Here is a 9,791-nt window from a genome sequence, read left to right on the forward strand (position 1 = left end):
GAGCTTATTAGAAATGCAGAATCTCAAGCCCCACCCCAGCCCTATTGACTCCAAGCCCCTAGATTAACAGGCACCCCACGTGATATCTGTGCTCCTTAAAGTTTTGAGAAGAGCTGTTTTAGAAGATTACAGGTGAAAATGCGTAGAAAATTGTTTGCGTAGATAGTTGTTTTTGTCTTTATCAGCCAAAATGACACAGCTGTGATTGAGTCTCGATTTCAACCAAGGACTGTCTGACCCGAAAACTCATCAGGTTCAAAAACAAAACCTTGGAACAGAGTTAACTGGTTTTCCAGTACATATGACTCATCAACTCAAAATACTCAGTTTTATTTAACTGGGCAGTGGTGAAGCCTTAAGATTCTGGCTGCTAGTCAGGAATGATTCTTTTTCTATTCAGAAGAGAGGAAATTTATTGTAAATATTAAAATATATGGTAAAGAGACGCAGCAGCCGGGGAAACTAGTTTAGGGGATGCCCTGATCTATTCCTTTTTCCCCCCCGTTGCTCCCTTGCTCTGTAGGGAATCTGGGTCTCTCCAAGTTGCTGAAACGTGACCACTACACTTTTTCTTTTCCCCTCATTTGCTTAGTAAGTATATACCTTTTCTTGGAAGACCTTGCTCTGGAAATTCTACTCAGGTCTCACTTCCTGAGGTTAGCCTTCATTTCCTGATTGCTCCCACTTGGTATGATCTATCCCTCCTTTAAATTCCCATAAGCTCTTGATTTTAACTGTCATATACCACTTATAATTCTCACTTTAGAATTTGAACACAGTGCTTATTTATTCTTCTACTAGAGACGATATATTCCCTGAGGGCTCATGCCTTATTCATTTTTAGCATCCCTTGCAGTACCTAGCACAGTACATGTTACTGAGGCTCAATAAATATTGAAGAGCCCTTGTTTTATGGATTGGTAGGCAGCAATCTAAGGCAGATGAGTCAGGAGCTTCATTTCTATCCATAGAGCATAAGAAAGAACATATTATGACTCCTTCACAAGTATTTACTTTAATTAACTCCTCATTTCCACTTATTTTTGGACTGAATTTTTGACTGAGATTGTGGGATGAAGGAAATAAACTATTGGCAGTGAATGTCTTAAATGTCAGCATATCTGATGGGTTGACTTGCCATTTAAAAAGTCACATGAAATACACTATTAAAGGACACTACTAAAACATATATTATTATACATTCCAGTACATTTGAGTTCAGAATAGTGAGGAATACATTTCTCTTTTAAATATAATGAAATTAATCAAATGCAGGGCTATTTGTTTACATAATTATTATACATTTTAGCTTATATAGTATTTTCCTAGAAATTTAAATGGGTTTGAAATATTCCTCAGACTGGTCATCCCTGGGCATAATCCTCTACTGCAGAACAAAAGAAAGAGTAGGACTGAATGATATTTAAGTGTTGGAAGAGGTCACTGAGAGGACATGACCACAGGCTGACCCTTGAGCAGATCCTGGGCCATTAGAGACTCCTTACTCCCTCCTTGGAATGTATATTTCACTCACGGCTTCTGCACCAGGAACCACTTCAAGGAAGCAGCCTGAGAGAATAATGTTATTGAGACCATCTGGACTGTATACATGCCTGAACCCCATTAAGGCCTCTATATGAACTTTTAAGATTCTGGAGGGTGGGTGCAGAGCTCTATTATTCTTGTAGCCCCCTATAACAAGCCTCGTGTGTAAGTTTCCCTTGCTGATGAAGACTGCCACCTGCCAACCTGGAGTAATCTTCCTAATTCTCTGGTCTCTCTTTGCCATCTGTATATGGGGGCCAGATTCTAATTTCACCTGGGGAACTCCTGAGGCTGTGAACCAACATTAAGGTCTCTTCTATATGTCATTTCTAAGGACAGATAGAAAAACTAAAATGCAAAAATTAAGTGACTCAGTAAAAGTCACTCAAGTTAGTGGAGCAACCAAGTATTCCAAACTCTATTATCCATAATCCTTTGGCACAGATTGGCTGTGAACTGAATGTAGTTCAGGAACACAATTGTACTTTAATATTTCTTAGCAAAATGTTATTCAAAGGTATTCACATTGGGATAATATGAATGGAAATTGATGAGGATAGCAGTTTTCACTGTATGTGGAAGAAGTGATTAATGAATGCTTTATAAAAAGAATATTGTGTTTAATAGAATAAATCATCTTGAATTATTTTTAGGCACAGCATAGACTATTTAATGAAAATAGTGGTTACTGTTACTGCCAAATTATCATGTAGTAGAATAAAACTTTAATTCTCTCCACCTAAATAAATTCTCACAGCTGCAATTGCTTTTAAAAATTATCACCCCTAGGTCTTCCAGATATCCCTTATTAAGAAAGACCCTATTCTCATTTTTTAATTTGAGTATCTTAAACACAACAATTTCCCCTTATCCTTGGGGAATATGTTCCAAGACCCCCAGTGAATGCCTGAAACCATAGATAGTACCCTGTCTATACTATTTTTTTTCCTATACACACACACCTATGATAAATTAGACACAGAGATTGACAGCAAGAACTAATAATAAAATAGAACAATTATAACAACATACTATGATAAAAGTTACGTGAAGGTGGTCTCTCTCTCCCTCTCAAAATACCTTATTTTACAAATATAAAGCCTTTTGCATCTTAACTGTTTATCGTGCACTGTGGCCATAACTTTTGCAGCTTGAGGTGCGACAGCAAGACTAGCATAGATTTCTCTTTCCTTCTTCACAATTTCACAGATAGAAGATTCGTTCTTACTGTAGATCTTAGCAACCTCAGCATGTGATTTTTTTTTCCTTATTAGGGCAAGAACTTTCACCTTTCCACTTAAAGAAATAACTTTATGGCTTCTCTTTGGCATACCTGATTTGCCAGCATCACTACTCTTGTGCTTTGGGGCCATTGTGAAGTAAACTAAGGGTTACTTGAACACAAAGCACTGCGATATCCCAACAGTTGATCTGATAACCCAGACAGATGGTTACTAAGTGACTTTGTTCAGTGGATGCACTGAACAAAGGGATGATTCACCTCCCCAGTGGGATGACTCAAGATTTCATCCCTCCGTTGGGAACGGAGTATGATTTAAAACTTATGAATTGCTTATTTCTAGAATTTTCCATTTAGTATTTTGGACCACAGTTGATTGCGGGTAACTGAAAGCTCAGAAGGTGAAACCACAGAGAAGAGGGGGCTACTGGACACGAAAATCCTGCTCTTCATTCCACGTGGGAAGAATTTATAGGCTTAAGTAATTTGTTATGCTTTTCCTCCCTTAGCCAGATTACCCCAAAATCATAACCAAAGAGTAATGGTTTAGTTTCCTTTAAGTATCAGCAGTAAACTTGATTTTTTAGGTTTGCATATTTTATTTAGAATAGATTACAAGTGCCTCACAAATGTTTAATTCCAGGTACGTTTGATGAAATTTTCAAATAGCAAATTAAGTATGTGAAATATGTAATTTTTAAATTAATCATTTGGGATGATATTAGAACTTTAAATCTGCTATTTAACAGCCTTCTGTTCTTATATACGTGGTCAGTATTTTATAATTATGCATTCAAAGTTTGCTAAGTCACTATTCTGCTGCTTCTATTATTTGTTTTATTTCTCCAACAAAACACCCAGGATTGAAATGTGTTGGTGGAAGACAAAGAAAAGTATACTCTGTGTTTACATCTTCTAGTAGAAGTTTGTATAGTTATGTGCACAAACATTATTTTCTTCAAAATATATTGTATATCATCTATGGGAAGAAGACTGTATCAAAAATTGGGAAAAATACTGAGATAAAATGGTTAGTGTCTTCAAAGGCCTTAGAGTGTAGTAAGAACATAAGAACTTATATCAATGTATTATTACAGAGAAAAGTTAATAAAGTTCTATGAAAGTCCAGAAGAAGACACATTTTTAAGAAATCTTGTTGAACCAATAAACCAGTGAACAGCAAATTTTCTCATTAAAATTATTTCCTGAGTTTAAATCTAGCACTTTGAGAAGCTGTACAAATTCTTTCAATCCCTAGGGAAGCATCTGAAAAATACTGTCATGATTATTGACCACAAAAATAGTCATGTGTAAAGCAGCTACTTTACATTTATGTCATGAAACACGGTCTCAAACCCTAAGTGACACTGTCATTTGGTTAGGAAGGGAGTACAGTACATATAAAGTACATAAGTTTTATGTGACAAGATCTGAAGCTCTGCCACATTACAATAACTGTGAGAGGAATTAAAGGAGGAGACTGTCTTAAGAAAAGCCTCAAAGAATAGGTAGTGTGACTACACTTTGAGGAAAGTATAGGTGACTTAGGTGTCAGCGCTGTCATTGCAGCATGAATGCAGCCATAGACAATATGACAATATGTAAAGAAATGGATGTGAATGTGTTCCAAAGAACATTACTTAAGGACACCAAATTCCCTATTTTCACATATCATGAAATCTTCTTTTGCTTTTTTTAAAATTAAAAAAAACCATTCTTAACTCTCGGGTTATACATATTTGGCCCATGAGCTATAGTATGCCAACCTTTGCTTTAAAGAAAGTTTTGCAGGAAATCTATGCAAGAAAGCTCATAGAATTATTGTTTATAATAATAACACCAACAACAAAACTAGGTGCAGCTCAAATATCCATTGAAGTAGAATAACAAAATACTCAAATATCCATTGAAGTAGAATAACAAAATAAATTGTGGTTTATTCATTCAATAGAATACTAACAGCAGTGACAATAGTCACAGCTATATAGATAAACATAGATGAATCTCAAAAACATATCAGTGAAAAAGCAAGTCACGAAAGCATACATGTACTAGGAATCTATTACACGGGATTCAAAAAGAGATAGTACCAAATGATATAAAATTTAGGGATACATATAAACTCTAATGAAAGTAAGGGAATGATTAACACAAAATTCAGTATATTTGTTATCTCTGGGTAAGGAAAAAAGATGAGATCAAAGATGGACCCACAGAGAGCTTCAAAGATATTGGTAGTAGTCTAAGTCTTAGGAAAGGTGGTGGGTACATGGAACTTACTTGCTGGTGGTGTAGTTCATAATTTTTACAAAGTGAAATAAAAAGCCACAAAACGAATTATGTCCATGTCTTCCTTAAAAAACCCTGACGCTTCTCCACTGCCTACAAAATTAAGATGAAATTCCTTATGTATATACTGCTTGAAACACTTGAGATTTTTATAATGTTTAATTGAATATTGGCTATGGTTTCTTCATTTCCTGGAAGATCCTCTGCTGATATTCTAAATCTTGCAGTGTTGTTTAGAAATACCCTCTGCTGGAATGGCTAAGTTTTTAGAGAATCTGTCTATGGCTATTTTATTTTCCTTGTGTTTAAAAAACAAACAAACATTTAAAAAAATTTAACACTCTGATCCCATGTACCCATACACCTTTGTCCTCAATCTCATTACCATGTTCCTTATTCTTAAAATTATTTTCCCTTTCCTTAGCTTACTAGGCCCTTTTGTGTACTCTGTTTAATGTGAATGTTATACCTTTTAGCTAGAATTCACTTTCATTCTTTTGCATCTGGTGTAACAGCAAAGCCCATGCCTTTTCTATTATACCAGGATGTAGAGATAATGTCTTAGTCACCATGTATCTCCAGTTCCTTGCGTGGGGTTTAGCTGATAATAAGTGCTCAACTAATATATCCTGAATATTAAGTGAGCAATGGATTAGAATTGTAACTTCTCTAGAATATTTCAGTTTTCTTTTGGTCAATTATTTTCAGTGCTTTCAATGAAATAACTACACAAAATGACTATAAAGCAATGAAATTAATTTTTCAGACAAACATTCCAGAACTTTCCTATTTAAACAAACCTCCTAGAAAGTCCACTTCAGTGGATATGTACATTATCAGATGCTACAACTGGTAAAAGTATTTTTTTTAATTGTGGTAAAATACACATACATAAAATTAATCATCTCAACCATTTTTAAGTGTGTAGTTCAGTAGTAAGTATAGTCACATTGTTGTATAGCCCATTTCCAGAACTTTTTCATCTTGGAAAATCAAAACTCTATATGCATTAAAACACAACTCACCATTTCTCCCCCACTTCAGGCCCTCTCAACTACCATTCTACTTCTGTCTGTGTGAATTTGACTACTCTAGATACCTAATATAAGTGGAATCATGCAGTATTTGTCATTTTATGGCTGGCTTACTTGGTTTAGCATAATGTACTCAAGGTTCATCCATGTTGTAGCATGTGTCAAAATTTCCTACCTTTTTAAGTCTGAATAATATTCCATTGTATTTACATACAACATTTGTTTACCTTTTCATCTGTTGGATACTTGGGAGGCTTTCATCTTTTGGCTCTTGTGAGTAGTGCTGCTACGAACATGAGTGTCTCTTGGATACACTGCTTTTAATTTTTTTGAACATATAAATATATACCCAGAAGTGGAATTACTGGATCATATGGAAATTCTATTTTAAAATTTTGGGGGAACTGATACTGTTTTCCATAGTGGCTGAACTATTTTACATTTCCATCAAGAGTGCACAAAGGTTTCGGGGTTTTTTGCTTGTTTGACTGTTTTGTTTTTTATAGTAGCCATCCTAATGGGGATGAGGTGATAACTCACTGAGGTTTTGATTTACATTTCACTAACTGGTCAAAGTATTTTTGGAATATAAGTTTTGACACTAATTCGAGAGCTAATTTAGGAGTACCCAAGTAAGTAACTTCCATAATTGTGTGAGCACAAGACACTCTCCTTTGTTTTTGTCCCTCTGTCAATGCTTCACTCAGATTATCTCTCAATGTATTACCTAAGAGATTGAGTTAGGCTGACAGTATCAACAACCCCAAAAGAGTAGCTTAAGCCAGTAAGAGATCATATTTTTTCTCATAAAACTGGCAGTAGGCAATCTAGAGCTATGTGACAGCTCAAAGGTGCCCAATCTTTTGCGTCTTTTTGTTCTGCCATTTTTAATGTGTGGATTTTAACCCGTCATAGATGACTCCTATGTCTCCAGGCGTCACTTATATTTTCTTGGCAGGAGGAAGAAGAAAGAGAAAGGACAAAACGTAAAACCTGGATGCCAACTGAATTGGCTATATTTAATAAACTTTCCTGGAAGCCCTAGCAAATGACTTTCTCTGACCTCCATTAACTAGTTCTCTGCCACCTGGTCACATCTTGGTGTGGGAAATGCTGGGCACATTTTCCCTATTTCTCCCAACTAAATCGGGATTCTGTTACAAAGGAACCAGAACATCATGTGTATCATGTAGACAGCCGGCTGTGTTTGCTACACCATGTATCCCTTCTGTTTTCAGCGTTTTCATTTTGAGGCAATGAATTAACCTGGAAACTATAGGGAGTTAGCGTCTAGAAGCCAAAGGACAAGTTGTAAGGCAACATCAGGAAATGGACTGTCTGCCATAAGTAAATATCTTCTAGCCTAATATAAGTACCATAATGTGGGTTTAATTTGTTGAAGAAACACTTGAAAGTCAAATGCAGTAAGTTAAGACATGCCTTTACTTAAAAAATACTACAATTGAAAAGTAACAAAATGTCAAAATTTAGTGTTGTTATCTTGAATCGGTTATATTTGCAGCTGCAAGTGCTAAAAAATCACTTTGTCTAAAATTAGTTGTATCAAGTATCATGAGCCAAGAAAACTTACGTCATTTGTGTTATTTTGGTTTAAAATCCTCCTGACCCAGCAACTAATCTAGATATAACTAAATAACAATTTGTTTTATTTCAAAAGCCAAAACGATTATTTTTGCCTAGCTAAAGGAAGACCAGAAAAATTCATTCTTCCCATTTACTTTCTCATCTGATTCTGAGTGCCTAATTCAGCTCTAGAATTAGGAAGGAAGGATTTTGAAAATTAAAGAAAGAAGCATGAAGGCACTTCCAATAGCACATCAAATAGGGAATTTATATTATGTGTATATTGTGTCCAATGGAGATACTGAGAGGGAAACAGGGATGGAAAGAAAGTAAGAGGAGATTTTACAATATTAGCCGACTTGGTAAACCTTTTTATTTATTTATTATTTATTTATTTATTTAACATCTTTATTGGAGTATAATTGCTTTACAGTGGTGTGTTAGTTTCTGCTTTATAATAACGTGAATCAGCTATACATATACATATATCCCCATATCTCCTCCCTCTTGCATCTCCCTCCCACCCTCCCTATCCCACCCCTCTAGGTAGACACAAAGCACCGAGCTGATCTCCCTGTGCTATGCAGCTGCTTCCCACTAGCTATCTATTTTACATTTGGTAGTGTATATATGTCCATGCCACTCTCTCACTTCGTCCCAACTTACCCTTCCCACTTCCCGTGTCTGCAAGTCCATTATCTACATCTGCATCTTTATTCCTGTCCTGCCCCTAGGTTCTTCAGAACCTTTATTTTTTTTTAGATTCCATATATATGTGTTAGCATATGGTATTTGTTTTTCTCTTTCTGACTTACTTCACTCTGCATGACAGACTCTAGGTCCATCCACCTCACTACAAATAACTCAATTTCATTTCTTTTTATGGCTGAGTAATATTCCATTGTATATATGTGCCACATCTTCTTTATCCATTCATCTGTCGATGGACACTTAGGTTGCTTCCATGTCCTGGCTATTGTAAATAGTGCTGCAATGAACACTGTGGTACATGACTCTTTTTGAATTATGGTTTTCTCAGGGTATATGCCCAGTAGTGGGATTGCTGGGTCGTATGGTAGTTCTATTTTTAGATTTATAAGGAACCTCCATACTGTTCTCCATAGTGGCTGTATCGATTTACATTCCCACCAACAGTGCAATAGGGTTCCCTTTTCTCCACACCCTCTCCAGCATTTATTGTTTGTAGATTTTTTGATGATGGCCATTCTGACTGGTGTGAGGTGATACCTCATTGTAGTTTTGATTTGCATTTCTCTAATGATTAGTGATGTTGAGCATCCTTTCATGTGTTTGTTGGCAATCTGTATATCTTCTTTGGAGAAATGTCGATTTAGGTCTTCTGCCCGTTTTTGGATTGGGTTGTTTGTTTTTTTGATATTGAGCTGCACGAGCTGCTTGTATATTTTGGAGATTAATCCTTTGTCAGTTGCTTCGTTTGCAAATATTTTCTCCCATTCTGAGGGTTGTCTTTTCGTCTTGTTAACCTTTATATTTATTTTCTTTTTTACCTCCATTCCACTTTGGGGCCCCGTGTCTTTTTTTCCTCTTCCCTCTTTTCATTTCCCTTCTACTGTTAATCTGATATTACTCATTTTTAATTTAGTGTGAATGCATTTCCAAACCTAAGCTAGAGTTGCCGGAGGGCTATTTGAAAGAGCTGTTCAGTGTGTTTGAAGGTCATTCACTGCTCCTGCTCACAGCTGTGCTGGAAGGAAAAGTGACCTGGACACAAACTGAGAGGGCACAGGTTATTCTGCTTTACAGGGTCCCCGCTTTATCCATCCTTGGCTTCTATACGCTTTTCCCTGTAGTTCAGGCTTCTCTCCTCACATCAACACCTTTAGCTCAGTGGTCCTGCTTCCTCCTCGCAAACTGTATAAACACCCAGTAGACTAACACTTTTGTCTTTTGCCCCAGAATTTTTTTTTTATTTTGAATCATTTTGCATCCAGAACATGTGGGGCTGGGACTTCTAAAGATAGGTGAGATGCATATGAATGTACTTCTCAGAAACATCTAAGAGGGTGCTAGGCAGTAGGTAAATACGGATCAGAGGGTACACCCTGGCTGGGTGGAGA

The sequence above is a fragment of the Eschrichtius robustus genome, chromosome 18, assembly GCF_028021215.1.
Source record: "Eschrichtius robustus isolate mEscRob2 chromosome 18, mEscRob2.pri, whole genome shotgun sequence".
Lineage (NCBI taxonomy): Eukaryota > Metazoa > Chordata > Mammalia > Artiodactyla > Eschrichtiidae > Eschrichtius > Eschrichtius robustus.